Source organism: Pan paniscus, chromosome 13, assembly GCF_029289425.2.
Source record: "Pan paniscus chromosome 13, NHGRI_mPanPan1-v2.0_pri, whole genome shotgun sequence".
Classification (NCBI taxonomy): domain Eukaryota; kingdom Metazoa; phylum Chordata; class Mammalia; order Primates; family Hominidae; genus Pan; species Pan paniscus.
Genome location: NC_073262.2, coordinates 136,242,810 through 136,262,904, shown reverse-complemented (window position 1 = coordinate 136,262,904; position 20,095 = coordinate 136,242,810). Strand labels below are relative to the sequence as shown.

The 20,095-nt window shown below is 41.7% G+C and overlaps 1 pseudogene; it reads right to left on the bottom strand.

The window, feature by feature from the left end:
* Positions 1–10,892: 10,892 nt before the first annotated feature.
* LOC100976424 (UDP-glucuronosyltransferase 1A8-like) lies at positions 10,893–13,111 on the bottom strand (annotated as a pseudogene).
* Positions 13,112–20,095: the final 6,984 nt, after the last annotated feature.

The following is a 20,095-nucleotide window of genomic DNA, read 5'->3' as shown; positions in this document are numbered from 1 at the left end:
GGGCATAAAGAGTTTGAAGACAGAGATCTTGGAGATATTTAAAAGCTAATAGACACCACACCTGAGGAATTAACAGAAGATGACTTGATGAGATGAGTGCTTTTGAATCAGTACCAGACAATGAGGAAGAAGATACAGAAGAAGCAGTGTCAGAAAATGAATTGACATTAGACAATCTCGCAGAAGGATTCCGATTATTGAAGACTGCTTTTGACTTCTTTTACAAATTGTACCCTTTTATGATATGGGCACTGAAACTAAAGCAAATGGTGAAGAATTCATACTATATCAAGCATTTTTAAAGAACTGAAAGAGCAAAAATGTCAGACAATAATTATGATGTATTTCCATTAAGTTAAATCGAGTGTGCCTGCCTCTCCTGCCTCCCTTTCCACCTCCTCCACCTCTTCCTCGTCTGCCATCCCTGAAAAAGCAAGACCAACCCCTTCTCTTCCTCCTCAGCCTACTCAGTGGAGGACAATCAAAAGGAAGATCTTTATGATGATCCACTCCCACTTAATGAATACTTAATACATTTTTTCTCAACCTAAAATTTTTTCTCAAACCTTAAAATTTTCTTAATAACATTTTCTTTTATCTAGCTGACTTTATTACAATAATACAGTATATAACACATAAAGCATATCAAATATGTGTTCATTGGCTATTTACGTTATTGGTAAGGCTTCTGCTATACAGTAGGCTATTAATAGTTAAGTTATGGGAGTCAAAATGATATGTGTATTTTAGACTACCTGCAAGGTTGGTATCCCTAATCCCCACATTGTTCAAGGGTCAACTGTACTAGCAATGAACAATTGCAAATTGAATGAAAATACCACTTAAACAACATCAAAAACATGAAATACTTAGGGATAAATCTGATCAAAGATGTGAAAGACTACACTGAAAACTAAAACACTGAGGAGAGATCTGAATATAGAGATACGTTCATGAATTGGAAAACTCAAAATCGTTAGGATGCTGTTTCTCCCCAATTGAACTGTAACTTAAATATGATTTCAACCAAAATCCCAACAGGCTTTTCTTTGTGCAAATTGGCAAACTGATTCTAAAATTCATACAGAAATGTAGAAAACCTACAATAGCAAAAACAACTTTGAAAAAAATTAGAGAGCTAATACTACTCATTTCAAGACATTACAAAGCTATAATTATCACATATTTCACAACTGGATCAATGGAACAGAGTAGAAAGTCCAGAAATAGATGTTTGGAAGTATGAACAACCAAGTTTTTACAAAAGTGCAAAGACAATTCAGTGGAGAAAAGACTACTCTTTTCAAGAGTTGGCTATCCATAGTCAAGAAAGCAAGAAAAGACATTACCTTTGTGGTCTTACTTCCCAAAACCTATAACCCCAGTCTAACCATGATCAAAACATCAGACAAACCAAGACTGAGAAACATTCTACAGAACATCTGACCAGAACTGCTCAAAACTGTCAAAGTCATCGAAAACAAGGAAAGTCTGAAAAACTGTCACACGGTAGAGGAGATGAAGGGGACGTGATGGGCTAAATGTCATTTGGTATCCTGGATGGGATCCTAGAAATGAAAAAGGACATTAGGTAAAAATTAACGACATCTGCAGAGAACATAGACTTTAGTTCATCATAATGTATCAAATATTGGTTAATGAGTTGTGATAATATGCTATAGTAATGTAACATTTAACAATAGGGGAGGATGGGTGTCATTGCTCACACCTGTAATCCCAGCACTTTGGGAGGCCAAGGTCGGTGGGTCTCTTGAGGTCAGGAGTTTGAGGCCAACCTGGTCAACATGGTGAAACCCTGTCTCTACTAAAAATACAAAAATTAGCTGGGCATGGTGGTGTGCACCTGTAATCCCAGCTACTCAGGAGGCTGAGGCACAAGAATCATTTGAACCCAGGAGGCAGAGGTTGCAGTGAGCCAAGATTGCCCCACTGCACTCCAGCCTGGGTGACAGAGTGACACTTTGTCTCAAAAAAAAAAAAAAAAAAAGAGGAGGAAACTAGGCACAGGATATGAAAATTCTCTATGCTGGTTCTTGCAACCTTGCATAAATTTCTTCTAAAATAAAAAGTTTCATGGAAAAAAGTCCAGAAACTGATAAAGTATAAATATCCAGAATATATAAATAACTTCTAAACCTCAATAATGAAGAGAAAACCCAATTGCTTAAAAAGTGGCATAGACCTGAACATTTACCAAAGAACATATACAGATGGCAAACAGTCACACGTAAAGATGCTCAACATCATATTTAAATAGGAAAATCAAATTAAAATTGCAATTTAATTTACATGCCCATTAGAATAGCTGCAATCAAAAAGACTGACCATATCAAATGATATAGTTTAGATATCTGACTCCCTCAAGTCAAGTGTTGAAATTTAATCCCTAATGTTGGAGGTGGGGCTTAGTGGGAGGTATCTGGGTTACAGGGATGGATCTCTCACAAATGACCTAGTATGTTTTTCCCGATAATGGGTGAGTTCCTGTCCTATTGCTCCTGCAAGAACTGATTGTTAAAAAGATCCTGGCAACCCCTCCTTTTTCTCTCGCTTCTTTCTCACCATGTGATCAGCACCTTCCACATTCACCTTCTGCCATGAGTGGAAGTAGCCCAAGTCTTTTGCCAGAAACAGATGTTGGTACCATGCTTCTTATACAGCCTGCAGAACTGAGGGCCAGATATTATCTCTTCTTTATACATTACCCAGCCCCAGGTATTCCTTTAGAGCAACACAAAAAAACTAAACGACCAGGTGCTTCTGAGCATGAAGAGTGGCATAAAATAAAGCCCATGAGCCAGGAAAGGCAAGATGTTGGGGGACCTTGATAGCTAGTGGGGGCCAGCAGGCCACAGGGCATCACCAGAATGTCTTGAGTGGGCCAAAGAGATGGTGTATTGTGTTGGGTATCACATTCTTAGGGTAGACCAAAGGAAAGAAGCTGGTGAGGGGAAGCAGCAGTAACTGACACCAGGGATTTCATAAAGACGTAGAAAGGTTAGGTCCTAACGCAGGCGGAGGCTCCACCTGGACTCACCTGTTTCAGGAAGACTCACAGGAAAGGAAAAAAAAAAAAAAGATGTTTAACTAAGGGAGCTGCCACATGAAGCACATGCGTGTTTATCTGCACATCTTAATAGGGATGCCCAGGAATGTGTAAACTGAAAAGAAAATACTAAGTGCCACCCGTCTCCCACAACAAGTGAATCGAACCCTCCTGGCCAGCGGGACCCCAAAGAAACCTTCAACACTGAGTCACAGCCATGACGGGACAGAAGGCTGGACACACCTCGTCACACCCCTCCCTTTTGTGGTATAAACACAACTGACCCACTTTAGTGTTAAAATAGAGATGAGATGGACACAATGGACTTTTTGTGGCCATCAGATACCAAACTACACACAAGACCTCAAGCCACGCCAGGCAAGAGTTGAGTCGTGGGCGCCTACACTTAAAGAATCAACTATGTTCCGACTGCCACAGAGTTTTTCTTTTTCTCTAGCAGCTAAATAAGCACAGGTCTAGAGAAAAACAATGTTAAACAAGTGCAGCTCCACCAGATGCTAACTGATGCCCATCCCTTGTTCCATAAGCCACAAATACTGCTTTCATTGGACAAGAGGCTGATTTCAGTAACTTTCTCCTGGTAAGAAGACCAGTGACTGGTGACCACAGACTGGTTCTGGCCAATTTACGGAGACTGTGAATTTGAGTGCCTTTGTGCCCTGAAGAGACCTTTTGATGTACAGGGCCTAATTGTAATCCATTTAAATATGATGTCTCCACCCCAGGGTGAACACGGGTCATATGTAACATGCATGTGTGTTCAATACGCATGAGTCAGCACGGCCTTCATAAATATTCATAGCTCCTCCTGTAACCTGGTGAATATGTATGTTTAGCCAGTTTGTTCAGCATAAAGCTCCTACCCCATCCCTTCTCCTTTCAAGGACCTGTCTCTGGTATTTGCCAGAGGTCATGCTTCCCAGCCAGCTAGATGGCCGCCTTGAAGGCTGTAACCTTTTCCAAGAAATAAAGACTCCTTTTCCAAACTTATAATTCTGTAATTTTTCAGTGATCAGAGGTATAAAGGTGAAAGTGAGAAAACTGATCATAGCAAGAGGCAAAAAATGCTGGAGTGAGGGGATGGGGGAACTGATACTTAACTAAAAGAATTGTTAAGAGAATGGCTGGGGCTCAAAGCCAACCCCACTTAGCATTGCTATTGCAGGGATGCGGCTCTGTGAACCTCCAGGGACAGGAGAGACTTGCCTGACAGGCACCCTGAGGCCAGAGAGGCGTCCTTGCTTCAGGGAGACCAGGACAGTGATCATCCACCCCCATATCCCCTACAAGAGAAGAGTCTGTGAAACTCTTTTGGCGAAACACACTAGACAGTTTCCCTTCTTTCTAACAGTTTTTCTAGGACAAGATGACTTTATCTCCTGGCCTGGCTTCTGCATGGAAGGAACTTGTCACCCATTGGAAATGACAGCAGAAAGCAGAAGACAAGAGAAGCATGAGCCTCCTTAAGTCGTGCCCCTTCTGAATCTGCTAATGATGTGGCCAGCTTCCAGTGCTCCAGTGACAGTGACCTGCTGTCCCTGCTCCTTGGGGAATAAAGAGTCTCCCAGGACGTGAGACTTCCAGTGTTAAACTGGGAATATTCTGGGCAAACCTGCATGGGTTGTCACTTAGTGGGGAGTAGAGTTGCTAGGTTCCCAAAACACAAGGTTACAAGGAAAACAGGTAGCTGATGATAGACTTTGCCCTGGTGATCATAAATTAGTCACTGTTTGTGACCATGTAATTAGCACATTAACAAAACAGAAAGTATTCTGTTCACTTTTCCTTTCTTTCTTTCTTTCTTTTTCTTTCTTTCTTTCTTTAGTATTCTGTTTACTTTTTCTTTCTTTCTTTCTTTTTTTGAGAGAGAATCTTGCTCTGTTGCCCAGGCTGGAGTGCAGTGGTATGATCTCGGCTCACTGCAACCTCCATCTTCCAGGTTCAAGTGATTCTTCTGCCTCAGACTCGAGTAGCTATGATTACAGGTGCCCGCCACACACCGTGCTAATTTTTGTATTTTTAGTAGAGACGGGGTTTTGCCATTTTGGCCAGACTGATCTCGAACTCCTGACCTCAGGTGATCCGCCCACCTCAGTTTCCCTAAGTGCAGGGATTACAGGTGTGAGCCACTGCGCTGGGCCTTATTTCTGATTAAACACTACTCACATAGAGCCACTGGACTGGGTCTAAAACAGTCTGTTCAAGATGTGGTTTGCAGCTCGTTGTGTTACCTAACCACCTCAGCACGGGTGCAGACCCTGCAGGAAATGCTTAGAAATTCCTGGAGCAATTGGTGTTGCTATGTCAGCCAAGCAATCATCAGTAGTTTCGCATTTTATAGGGCTGTGGTTTATTTCATTTCACTTTCTAGCTTTTCATTTTTGTTATATATTACAAACAATTATGAATATATAATCAACTGCAGAAAACGTTTTTTTCTATTCCTTAATCACTGATAGGTTGAGACTCTCTGCTGTAAACTACTTAATTTCATGATGCTCTGCTGGAGTACAGAGATATATCTACGATTAGTACAGGTTATGCTAAGAAACAAGATGCTATAGGGTTTGGATCACAATCCTGAAAGACATAACCCCAAAACACATAATCCTGAAGGTTGAATTCTGAAATATTGATTCCCTAAGGATCCAAATCCCTAAGGTCTAACTCCCTGAAATCTAAACTCTCTAACAGCTAAAATCCCAAAAATCACAATCACAGGATAGGTTAATTTGGAGGTTTTTTTCTTTTACTTTTTCTTCTTTTTAGGTTTTTTCACAAGGTTAAATTGTCAGCATTATTTTTACAATTTGCTATGCTATGTATTTCATCTTCATATCATTTCCAATACTGAAGGCAGAGACTGTGTATAGACTTATGGAGAATTCTAATTCATTTTATGCTCACAAATTTGACTCCATGGAAGTGCATTAGCACAAGGGTAAGTGTGTAAGCATTAGGCATGTACGTACAAATGTTGAAATGTCCTCAATAATGAAGAGATGTCCCTTTTGTACATCTGCATCTGTGAAAGATAACATTTCTTGGCCGGGCATGGTGGCCCATGCCTGTAATCTCAGGACTTTGGGAGGCCGAGGAGGGCAGATCATCTGAAGTCAGGAGTTCAAGACCAACCTGGCCAACATGGCAAAACCCCATGTCTACTAAAAATACAAAAATTTGCTGACTGTGGTGGTGGGCGTCTGTAATTCCAGCTACCCAGGAGGCTGAGGCAGGAGATTCGCTTGAACTCGGGCAGCAGATGTTGCAGTAAGCTGAGATCGCACCACTGCACTCCAGCATAGGCAACAGAGCGAGACTCTGTCTCAAAAAAACAAACAAACAAAAAATTTCTTAAGACTTGGGCACTTTAAGCAACTGTGTATGCGGTGGTGACCCATAGAGGTTTCTGACTGACCTCATGATAAGTCTCAGGTCATTTTTCATGGTATTTCAGATGATCAAAGCTGCAAACCTGAGTGCACAAGATTACCAACCACAGTAATAAATGTTGATACTTTTCCTTTTTTAACCTATTACTTTAAGAATATGATTCATCTTCTCACAATTGCTACACCTATATGAAGGTCATTAGTACACCTGAGGGTTTACGCTTGCAAAGATACCTGTATGTTATTATTCCCTATTTTATGGTGTAAAGTGGCCTATGAAGTGGTCTGTCGTGTTTTTATATGTTTTTCAAATAAATCCCCTTTTAAAACGTAAACAGATTATCTTTCAAATAAATAATTTTTAAAGTTATTTTTTCTGTAATTATATTTGTAGGATGTTGATCTCTCAGGCTCTTAACATTCAGGATTTTGAAATTTCAGGTCTTTTGGGACTGTGATTGCCTCCCAGGAGCCTCCACGTCAGGCATGTACGTGTTTACTTGCACATCTTAGGGAGGCCATGTGGGTTCACTTTTCACCACTCTCTCGATAGTGTCCTTGACAGACAAAAGTGTTTTATTTTGATGTCTGTGTTTTTTGTTGTTGTTGTTTCTCATACACAACAATGTGTGTGTCACATCACAGAAACTATTTCCAAATCTGGGTCATAAATACTTCCCCAAATGTTTCCTTCTAAACTTTTATACTTCTAACTTTTCTATTTAGCTATTTGATCCATTTCAAGTTAGTTTCTGCATATAAGGGTGCATCTTCATTCTTTTGCATGTGGATATGCAGCTGTCCCAGCGACCTCTGTTGAAGAGATTATTCTTTCCCATTTGAACAGTCTTGGCACCACAGTAAAAATCAATTGGCCAAGGATGTATGGGTTTATATCTGGATTCTCAACTCCGTTCTACTGATCTGCATGTACAAGACATTTTTGAGACAATTAGGGAAAATTTCATTATGCATTATGAGTGAGACAATATTAAAGAGTTATTGATTTTGTGAGGAATGATAATGATATTATGGCTATGTAACAAATTTTCCTTATTTCTTATATTTAGTGAAGTATTTGGGGATAGAATGATATCTCCAGCATTTCCATTAAAAAATTATAGCCAAAAGTTATTTTTAAAAAAAGAAACAAAAGAGCAGATACATGAATCAGTATAATAAAATATTGAAAATTATGTAACACGAAGATGGATATATGGGTGCTCATTACACTGTAGTCTCTCCTTGCTATACGTTTGAAAACTTTGACAAAAAAAAGTTGAAATAAATAATCCTGGTGAGAGGCCTTGGACTTGCCCATTAACAGCTTACTCTTAATTTGAATCTCACAATGGAACCAGATCTTAGAGCAATAGGGGAAGCCCAGATCTTTTCTTGCTGTGCAGTCACCTCCCATCCCCAGTTCTTCAGAGCTACACTCACCCTGGATGGTACAGAGTAATCCTGAATTCCTTCCTACTGGACCTAGTCATCAATTCTGCTGGAACTCACCAAAAACTAAAAAAGCCTGGCAGTGATTCCTTTTTTTTTTTCTTAATTAAAACTATCTTGATGTTCTCTTGAATGATGATCTGCTATCTTTGTTAAAGTATTTAATTACAGCATTGGATGTAATTCCCCTGGATAGACTCAATGAGTTTTTGCTACTGGAGACCTTCAGGAAAAACCCCTGTGTAGGATCTGAGACACTGCATGCTGACACATGTGTGCATGCACACACACAAACTCATGTGGACACACACAGGCACAGATGCACACTCCTTCAAGTGATGCTTCCTTCTCATCAGACACTTCAGACTATGACTCCTGTTGTCCAGCAAGATACAACAAACTGTATGCTTTTCCAAGACACAGCCTGCCCTTCTAAATAAGGAAAGAGAAATCCAGTGTCCATAGGTCTTTCAATGACAGTTCACTTTTGTAGGTATGTTGTAACCAAGGCTCTTTGTCAAAGGGCACTCTTTGATATCTGAATTCCTCTTTGAGAATTTTCCTTCCTTTATTATAATTCATAAAGATATGCAAAAAATATAACTTTCCACTTCTATAAAACCTCTTACACATACCTATCCTTTAATACATACAAAAAAACATGTATTTTTTAGACATGTAAAACCAAAAATATATAAAATGATATATGGCCAATATGTTTCCTATTTTATACATATCTTAACATGATAGGTGATATAAAATCACACATAGCTTTCCGTATCTCGAAAGCCCTCTGGGTGACCCTGTGAGCCACAAGGAACTCAGTGTGGGTTCAGGAAGTGGCAGGATCCCACAACTGGGTAGAGGGTGAGGCTGCAGGTAATAACTGGGTGGTGCTTGGTGCTGTAACTGAAGGAGGGTAAAGGGGAGAGAAGCACTTTGAAAAGTCTAGCCTTGTAGAGGCTTGCATCTCCTCACCTGTTCTTGCCAAGAGCTGAAAGCCATGCCTCACTTGAAAGGTCTAAAACTGTATTCTTCCTGTTTTTTACATTATTTCATTTTCCCATGAGTTGGCTGAAAAGTCAATCCTTTACCAAACAGCTGCCAATGTGTGAGACATACAACTGTGTTACAAAGTCTACTAAACCTTGTAAGAAGCCAGAACATAGCCAAAATTGCATGGTCCATTGCTAAAAAAGTAATAGATGAGGGATCATCAAACAATTCATGAAAATTCATATTATGAAAAACTTAAGCATGGATTTCAAATTTCTTTGCACCAAACAAACTTTTACTAACTTGTTAAAACATGTCTGAATAGGATCTAGTTTGAGGCACTAAGAAGGATAAGACATCAGTTGGAAAAAAGCCCCCATCAAAACAACATGAATTCTGCAGCAATTGAAGCAATAGCATAAAATTTATGCTGAGATATGAGTGGAAGAATGGTGAAATCACTGATGCTTTAAAAAAAAGTTAATGGGGAAAATGGTCAAAAGAAATTTGCAGTTTACAAATGAGTAATTCCTTTTAAGAAGGGACAGGACAAGGTTGCAAATAAAGCCTACACCAGCAGACCATCCATATCAATTTGCAAGGAAATAATTAATCTTGCTCATGCTCTAACTGAAGAAGACTGACAATTAACAGCAGAAACAATAGCCAACACAATAGATAGCTCAGTCAGGACAGTTTACACAATTCTGACAAAAATTTCAGTTGAACAAATTTTCTACTTGTTGGGTGCCAAAACCATTGCAGCCAGATCAGCTGCAGACAAGAACAGACCCTTCAATGGAAATTATAGACAAGTGGGATCCAGACCTTGGCCAGGTACGGTGGCTCACACCTGTAATCCCAGCACTTTGGGAGGCCGAGGCAGGCAGATCACCTGAGGTCAGGAGTTCGAGACCAGCCTGACCAACATGGAGAAACCCTGCCTCTACTAAAATTACAAAATTAGCTGGGTGTGGTGGCATGTGCCTATAATCCCAGCTACTCAGGAGGCTGAGGCAGGAGAATCGCTTGAACCCAGGAGGCAGAGGTTGTGGTGAGCCAAGATCGCACCATTGCACTCCAGCCTGGACAACAAGAGTGAAACTCTGTCTCAAAACAAACAAACAAACAAAAAACCTTGAAGTATCTCTTCAAAGATTGTAACAGAAGATGAAACATAGATTTACCAATATGATAATGAAGACAAAGCACAAGCAAAGCAATGGCTACCAAGAGATGAAAGTGATCCAGTCAAATCAAAAGCAGACTGGACAAGACCAAACATCATGGTAACAGTTTTTTGGGTGGCTAAGGGCATTCGGCTTTATACTTTCTTCAGGGTCAAAGAAAGATAACATCTGCTTATCATTGTTGTTTTGAAGAAGTTAGCCAAATCTTTAGCAGAAAAACACCTGGGAAAGCTTGTGTCTATGTTGCATCCAAAGTAAAGACTTTCATGCAATTATTAAAAGAACATGTCAAATCTGTGAAGATGTCTCTGGTTTACTGGCAAGTAAAAACGCATAGTAAAGAACAACATGTCCAGCCTGATAGTTGATTTGATTTTCATAAAATAAGTATAAATATTTACATATATGCTTATATATAATTTCAACAAATGGAAACACAGGCATACAAAACTGCAAAGAACATTTTACTGCAGCAGGTAGTACAGGTTAGCTAAAAATGAAATTTTCATTTCTTATTGTGCTTTTAAATATTTTTCCAAAAATACTAAAAAAGTCATAATTGCTTGGAAGGCTTAGATAGGAGGATCACTTGAGCCCAGGAGTTTGAGTCCAGCCAGGGCACCATAGCAATACTCTGTTTCAAAATTTTTAAAATGCAGTGGAAATTATGAATAATTAACCAATTGTATACACATACATATTAACGAGGCCATTATATAAAAGTTGCTAACCAACAAACATGTGGATGGCACAAAATAATTTTTTACATAGAAAAGAAATTTTAGATGCAACAAACACAAATGTCAAATCCCAGTTCGGTAAGGAATCTTTTTAAATATTCAGATCCAGAATACTTTTAATGTGCTAAAGGAGCAATGACTTACCATAGGCACTGGCTTTCCCTGATTGCAGTTGATACCACCAATGAAGATCATATTGGGCATCACAGGTTTGGGATACTCCAAAACAAAGTCCATTCACAACCACCAAATTGATGTGTGGCTGTAGAGATCACATGCCGTGACAGGTGCTTGGAGAATTTCAGAGGCTATGTTTAAGGCATTTTTGAAAAAATATGGGCAAAATAAATGCTCCTCTAAGTGGAAGATGTGGTTCCTTACTCTCTCCTTAAAAGTCATGGCGTCCAGGCTGGGTGTGGTGGCTCACCCCTGTAATTCCAGCACTTTGGGAGGCCAAGGCAGGTGGATCACAAGGTCAGGAGATCGAGACCATCCTGGCTAACATGGTGAAACCCCGTCTCCACTAAAAATACAAAAAAAAAAATTAGCCAGGCGTGGTGGCAGGCGCCTGTAGTCCCAGCTACTTGGGAGGCTGAGGCAGAGGAATAGCGTGAACATGGGAGGCGGAGTTTGCAGTGAGCCGAGATCACGCCACTGCACTCCAGCCTGGATGACAGAGCAAGACTCCGTCTCAAAAATAAATAAATTAATAATAATAATAATAATAATAAGTCACCGCATCTGAAAACCCTGAGACATATCTAGGACTGTAGGAAAGAGAAGCAGGGCACTGTGCACCTTCTTCAAGGTAATGACAAAGTATTCCTCTGGCGAAGACCACAGAGAGGAGGGAGAAATATTTGGCAACAATTAAGCCACACATATCTAAAGGATCCAGAAACACCGCATCGGAAGAACTCTCCTTTAAGTATTCTACTAATTTTTGGTCACTAAACAAACTCCTGCAATGTGAAAAATTAAATTCTAAACATTTGGATGAACTCATTAATAGAGAAAACAAACTTCGTACTTCTGCTTCCCATTGAGCATTGGCAAAAGCCATGAACTCCCGGTCTAGATCCTCCAGGGTGTATGAGGTTGAATAAGTCTTCACTGTGCAATTCAGTGATTTTCGCAGTTGCCAACTTACCTCTGGCCTGACTGCAACCACCTCATGCCCCCTAAGAATGAGTTTCTCCACCACCAACCACGCGGTGAACCAGTGGCTCCCATCCATGGGCACTCCCATCCATGCTGGGCACTCACTACCATGCTGAGCTTGCCAGACTCAGCAAAGCCACAGGTCAGCAGTAGACACACATATAGGGGAAGGAGGCCAGTCCACCCTGCAGAAGCCATCAGAGAACTTCAGCCCAGAGTGAGCAGCTGGGATTCTAAGCTACTATGATACAGTAGGTGGGAGAAGTAAAGGCACAAAACCTGACCCCAATAGAGGGCATGTAGTCATTCGTTCATTAAAAAAAAAAAAAAAAAAAAAAAAACACAGTCACTGCCAATGAATTACTCATAATAATACATGAGCAGCATTTGCTGAGATACCTACTTGTATGTTTTCCACACAAGACTACCTTATGTTCTTTGCCTTGGGGCAGATCATGCCCTGTGCTGCAATGGGGGTTTAGAAACTGAATTACTCAGCAATGCTTTTGGACCTTAACAATTCAGAAAGATAAAAAGAAAAGTAAATTTGAATAAAGCTCATATTTTTGAAATGTGTTTCAAAGCAAAATTTCGACGTTATCCTCAGACAACCAAAAGCTCTCTGCCCAGAAAGGAACTGGCATCTCATGTGCCAAGGACAGACAGTAAGGCCCTCAGCACTGACTTCCTAACTGGCAGGAAATGGGGACTCTCCTGCGTCTCTGCAATGCACAGACATTGACGCTTCCATTTCCAAACCCTGAGAGGCCTTTGAAAGGCTGAAATAAGATTGAAAACCCCGCCTCCATGAACCCTTCCAGAGATTTGATGGAATGTGACCGTTGCCTATTGTAAATGGCTTTCCTCAGATATGTTGCCTGCAGTGGGGAGTCGTGACCCTATGCTTGCCTAAGCACTCTGCTGAGCTGCCTCTCTCAGCCTGCTCTGCTTCCTTATTCTGAACAGAGCTGTAGGCCTCTGCTGTGGGCTCACCCCATCGGTCTGGTGCCTTCTTTCAGGAATATGTATCGGTCACCCCCAGTATCCTGAGCACCCCTTGAAGACAGAGGTTATGTCTTCTTCCTATTTTCATCCTCCTTCCACAGCACCCATGCTATACTTGGCATAGAGGAAGTTCACGGAATTCTTGTTGCATTGGGCTGAATTACATCATGGAGATTTCCATGGATTGGCCCAGCAGTGTGTGTCAGGTAACACCCTGAGGAACATTTAGTGAGGGAATCAGCAGCCAACTTCAGGGCATAATTCTTGCAGGAGCACAAGATGGCTCCCTCCAGGACGCATTAATGGGTAATAGATATTGCTTAGTCACCTGGTCCCTTGGTGACTGAGGCACTGGCAGATGACTGTCCTTGAAAAACAAACATGACAGTGAGTGATCTACCTTCCCTGGAGGCTAACTTCAGTGTAGAAATCAATGAAATAGAAAATAGAGAAACAATGGAGATAACCAATAAAACCAAAGCTAGCTTTTGGGGCAAATCAATTAACTTGATAAATCTCTACCCAGACTGATTAGGAAAAAAGACAGAAGATATAAATTATCAATATCAGGAATGAGAGCAGTAGTATCACCATAAATTCTACAGGTATTAAAACAATAAGAGAACATGAACAAGTTCATGCCAATAAAATCTACAACTTAGATGGAATGGACAAATTTCTTAAAAGACACAAGCTGTCAGACTTTACACAAGAAGAAATTAATAACACAAATGACACAATCTGTACCTTTTAAATTCAAATTGAATTTTGAATTCAAATGTTCCCACAAACAAAACGGTAAAGTTCTGATGACTTCACTGATAAATTCTACCAAACACTGAAGGAAGAAATAATACCAATTTCTCACAATCTAGTCCAGAAAACAGAAGCATGTGAAATGCCCTAATTCATTCTGTGAGACCAACATTACCACAATACCAAAACCAGATAAAGATGTGACAAGATACAAAAACTACAGATCCTCATGACCTTAGATATGAAAATGTAAAACAATATTTCAGCAAATCAGATTCAATAATGATATGGTTTGGCTGTGTCCCCACCCAAAGCTCATCTTGAATTGGAACTCCCACAATTTCCACGTGTCATGGAAGGAACCTGGAGGGAGATAATTGAATCATGGGGGCGGGTGTTTCCCATGCTGTTCTCATGGTAGTAAGTAAGTCTCACGAGATCTGGTGGTTTTAAAAATGGAAGTTTTCCTGCACAAGCTCTCTTTCTTTGCCTGCTGCCATCCACGTAGGATGTGACTTGCTCCTTCTTGCCTTCTGCCATGATTGTGAGGCCTCCCCAGCCATGCGGAACTCTAAGTCAATTAAACCTCTGTCTTTTGTAAATTCCTTAGTCTCAGGCATGTCTTTATCAGCAGCATGAAAACAGACTAATACAGTCAATTGGTACCAGTAGAGTGGATTGCTACTGAAAAGATACCTGAAAACGTGGAAGGGACTTTAGAACTGGGTAACAGGCAGAGGTTGGCAAAGTTTGGAGGGCTCAGAAGAAGACAGGAAAATGTAGGAAAGTTTGGAACTCCCTAGAGATTTGTTGAATAGCTTTGCCCAAAATGCTGATAGCAATATGGACAATAAAGTCCAGACTGAGGTGGTTTCAAATGGAGATGAGGAACTTGTTGGGAACTGGAGGAAAGGTGACTCTTGTTATGTTTTAGCAAAGAGACTGGCAGCATTTTGCCCCTGACCTAGTGATTTGTGGAACTTTGAACCTTAGAAAGATGATTTAGGGTAACTGGTGTGAGAAATTTTTAAAAAGCAAAGCATTCAAGAGGTGATTTGGGTGCTGTTAAAGGCATTCAGTTTTAAAAGGGAAACAGAGCATAAAGGTTTGGAAAATTTGCAGCCTGAAAATGTGATAGAAAAGAAAATCCCATTTTCTGAGGAGAAATTTAAGCCGGCTGCAGAAATTTCCATAAGTAATGAGGAGCCAAATGTTAATCCCCAAAACCATGGGGAAAATGTCTCCAAGGTATGTCAGAGGTCTTCACAGCAGTCCCTCCCACCACAGGCCTGGAGGCTTAGGAGGAAACAATGGTTTTGTGTGCGAGGCCCAGGGCCCCCCGCTGTGTGCAGCCTAGGGACTTGGTGCCTTGCATCCCAACTGCTCCAGCTGTGTCCAAAAGGAGCCAAAGTACAGCTCACACCATGGCTTCAGAAGGTGCAAGTGCCAAGCCTTGGCAGCTTCCATGTGGGGTTGAGCCTATGGGTGCACAGAAGTCAAGAATTGAGGTTTGGGAACCTCTGCCTAGATTTCAGAGGCTGTATGGATATGCCTGGATGTCCAGAAAGAAGTTTGCTGCAGGGGCAGGACCCTCACAGAGAACCTCTGCTAGAACAGTGCAGAAGGGAAATTTGGGGTTGAAACCCCCAAACAGAGCAATAACTGGGGGACTGCCTAGTGGAACTGTGAGAAGAGGGCCACCATCCCTCCACCCCAGAATGGTAGGTCCACCAATAATTTGCACTGTGCACCTGGAAAAGCCACAGACACTCAATGCCACTCTGTGAAAGCAGCTGGAAGGGAGGCTGTACCCTGCAAAGCCACAGGGGCGGAGCTGCCTAAGACCATGGGAACTCACCTCTTGCATCAGCAAGACCTGGATGTGAGACATGGAGTCAAAGGAGATCATTTTGGAGTTTTAAGATTTGACTGCCCTGCCAGATTTCCGACATGCATGGGGCCTGTAGCCCCCTTATTGGCCAATTTTTCCCAGTTGGAATGGTGTATTTACCCAATACCTGTACCCTCATTGTGTCTAGGAAGTAACTAACTTGCTTTTGATTTTACAGGCCCATAGGTGGAAGGGACTTGCCTTGTCTCAGATGAGACGTTGAACTGTGGACTTTTGAGTTAATGCTGAGACTTTGCGGGACTGTTGCGGGACTGTTGGGAGGGCATGATTGGTTTTGAAATGTGAGGACATGAGATTTGGGAGGGGCCAGGGTGGAATCATATGGTTTGGCTGTGTCCCCACCTAAATCTCATCTTGAATTGTAACTCCCACAATTCCCACGTGTTGTAGGAGGATCCTGGTGGGAAAATTGAATCATGGGGGCAGGTCTTTTCCATGCTGTTCTCTTGATAGTGAATAAGTCTCTCAAGAAGCCTAGTCAACAAGAACAATTTTTCTGGATTGCTTTCATCGATGCTTTGTCCCTGAAGGCGGAAAATGCATTGCCAGTAAGGGATTGTTTTTTAAAGTTCTTTTGATATTGGACAATGTCCCTAGCCACCCAGAACCCTAAAGGTTTCAAAGTGGTCTACCTGCTCCCAAACCCAATATCTCTAATTCAGCTTCTCAATCAGGGGTCATAAGAACCTTTAGAACTCATTACACACAGTTTTCTACGTAAAGGATTGTCAATACTGGAAGAGAATCTGGACAGAGAGGACACCAAGTTAGCAACTATCGACACAGGAAAAACCACCTTCATAAGAACCAAAACTCAGGTGAGCACTCATAGTACCTGGTTTTCATTTTATATAACTGAGAGACACTGAAGAAATAGAAAAAAAAAGTTCTGCATCTCCTATGTCACCCAAACCCCTGAACCCACAGTGGCGGTGTGGCACAAAGAGAATCCCTGAGCCCTGGTGGGAGACAATTGTGAGGCACTGAAATCAGTGCTATTCTGTTAGAGCAGAAAGGAAACCCAGACCAAACTCAGCTGACACCCACCCACTGAGAGAGCATTTATTTATTTATTTATTTATTTATTTATTCTTACTTTTTGAGATGGAGTCTCATTCTGTCATCTTGGCTGGAGTGCAGTGGTACGATCTTGGCTCACTGCAGCCTCTGCCTCCGAGGTTCAAGTGAATCTCTGCTTCCTGAGTAGCTGGGATTACCGGCATGCACCACCACACCTGGCTAATTTTTGTATTTTCAGTAGAGATTGGGTTTCGCCATGTTGGCCAGGCTGGTCTCAAACTCCTGGCCTCAAGTGATCCACCCACCTCAGCCTCCCTAAGTGCTGGGATTACAGGCATAAGCCACCGTGCCCAGCATTGAGGGAGCATTTAAACCAGCCCTAGGCTGAGGGAAATTGCTGATCTCAGAGGTCTGAACTTGAATGCCCACAGACCTCACCACCAAGGGCCAAAATGGTCTTGGCCTCAAGTAAACTTGAAAGGCAGTCTAGTCCATAAAGATTGCAACTCTTAGGCGAGTCCTAGGGCTGTACTAGGCCCAGAGACAGTGAACTGGGTAAAGGGGAGTATGACATACTGAAATACTAGCTGAAGCATCCAAGGGAGTACCGGCATCACTCCTCCCCTAATCCCAGGCTGCACAGCTTGCGGCTCCAAAAGAGACCCTTTCCTTCTACTTGAGGAGAGGAGAGGGAAAAGTGGGGAGGACTTTGTCTTGCATTTAGGAGACCAGCTCAGCCACAGCAGGATAGGGCACCGGTCAGAATCATGAGGCCCCTGTGCCAGGCCCTAGCTTCCAGATGACATTTCTGAACACACCCTGGGCTAGAAGGGAACCTGCTGCCTTAAAAGAAAGGACCCAGTCCTGCCAGCGTTCATCGCCTGCTAACTGAAGAGACCTTGGAACCTGAATACCAGCAGTGAAACCTCGTACTATGTCAAGGGCCTTGGTGAGCCTCTGAGACTTACTGGCTCTAGGTGAGATTCAGCACATTCCCAGCTGTGATGGCTATGGAGCAAAACTCATTCTGCTTGAGGAAAGCACAAGGAAAGGTAAAGGGGACTTTGCCTTATAACTTAGGTACCAACACTGCTGCAGGGGGATAGAGCATCAAGAGGGCTTTTGGGGTCCCTGATTCCAGGACTTGACTCAGACAGCATTTCTGGAGCTGCCCCGGGATAGAGGGGAGCCCACTGCCTTGAAGGGCAAGTCTCAGGCCAGGCAGCATTCACCACAAGTTGACTTAAGACCTTGGGCCTTAAGGGAACACCAGAAGAAGTCTGGCAGTACTGTCCATGGCCAGGGGTGGCAGTGGCTACAAGGTGAGGCTCCTCTGTCTTTGCAAATAAGAGGGAAGAATGGGAAGGACTGCATCTTGTGGTCTGAGTGCCAGCTCAGCTGCAATACAATAAAATACCAGGTGGAATGCTAAGGTTTTTGACTCTAGTCCCTGACTCCTAGATGGCACTTCTGGACCCACCCAGGGCCTGGGGGACCTTGCCATTCTGAAGGGAGGGATGCAGGTCCGGCTGGCTGTATCACCTGCTGATTGTAAAGCCCAAGGGCGTTGAGCAAACATAGGCAGTAGCCAGGAGGTGGTTACAGCAGGCCTTGGGCGAGACCCAGAGCTGTGCTGGTTTCAGGTCTGATCCAGCACAGTCATAGTGGTGATGGCCACAAGGATGCTTGTGTCACTCCACCCCCAGCTTGAGGTGGCTCAGAACAGAGAGAGAGACAGAGAGAGAGAGAGAGAGTGAGAGAGAGAGAGAGACTCTGTATTTTTGGGAGGAAGTAAGGGAAGAAAACAAGAGTATGTGCTGGAATCCAGAGAAGTATCTTGGATCTTGTCCAAGACCATCAAGGCAATACATCTACAAGTCTGCAAGAACCACAGCGTTACTAGGCTTGGGGTGCCCCCTAAAGCAGAAACAGCTTAGATTACAACACCTAAGTCCTTTCAAATATCTAGAAAGCCTTTCCAAGAAGGACGGCTACAAATAAGCCCAGACAATGAAGACTACAATAAACACCTAACTCTTCAATGCCCAGACACTGAAGAATGTCTGCTAGCATCAACGCCATTCAGGAAAACCATGACCTCATCAAATGAATTAAATAAGGTGCCAGGGACTAACGCTGGAGAAACAGATATATGCGACCTTTCAGACAGAGAATTCAAAATAGCTGTGTTGAGGAAACTCAAAGAAATTCCAAATAACACAGAGGAGGAATTCAGAATTCCAGCATATAAATTTAACAAAGAGATTGAAATCATTAGAAAGAATCAAGCAGAAATTCTGGAGCTGAAAAATGCAATCGGCATAATGAAGAATGCATCAAAGTCCTTTAATAGCAGAATGGACCAAACACAAGAAATAATTACTGAGCTTGAAGACAGGCCATTTGAAAATACATGGTCAGAGGAGACAAAAGAAAAAAGAATAAACAACAATGAAGCATGCTTATAGGATCTAGAAAATAGCCTCAAAGGGGCAAATCTAATAGTTATTGCCCATAAAGTGGAGGTAGAGAAAGAGATAGGAGTGGAAAGTTTATTCAAAGGGATAATAACAGAAAACTTTCCAAACCTAGAGAAAGATACCTATATTCAAGTATGAGAAGGCTAGAGAACACCAAGCACATTTAACCCAAAGAAAACTACCTCAAGGCATTTAATAATCAAACTCCCAAAGGTCAAGGATAAAGAAAAGATTCTAAAAGCAGCAAGAGAAGAGATAAATAACAAACAATGGAGTTCCAATACATCTGGCAGCAGCCTTTTCAGTGGAACCCTTACAGGCCAGGAGAGAGTGGCATGACATATTTAAAGTGCTGAAGAAAAAAAAACCTTTTACCCCAGAATAGTATATCTGGTGAAAATATCCTTCAAACAGGAAGGAGAAATAAAGACTTTCCAAGACAAAAGTTGAGGAATTTTATCAATTCCAGACCGATCCTACAAGAAATGCTACAGGGAGTACTTCAATCAGAAAGAAAAGGAAGCTCATGAGCAAGAAGAAATCATCTGAAGGTACAAAACTCACTGGTAATAGTAAGTACACAGAAATACACAGAATATTATAACATTGTAACTGTGTGTGCAAACTACTGTTATCCTACATATAAAGACTAAACAATGAACAAATCAAAAATAATAACTAAACAACTTTTTAAGATATAGGCAGCACAACAAGATATAAATGAAAATCACAAAGAGTTAAAAAGTAGAGAGCAAAGTTAAGACTAGTTTCTATTAGTTTTCTTCTTGCTGTGTGTTTGTTTATGCAAATAGTGTTAAGTTGTTATCAGGTTAAAATAAGGTTTATAAGATAGCATTTGCAAGCCTTATGGTAACTGTCATGGGTGGCAACTCTCTGAGACTG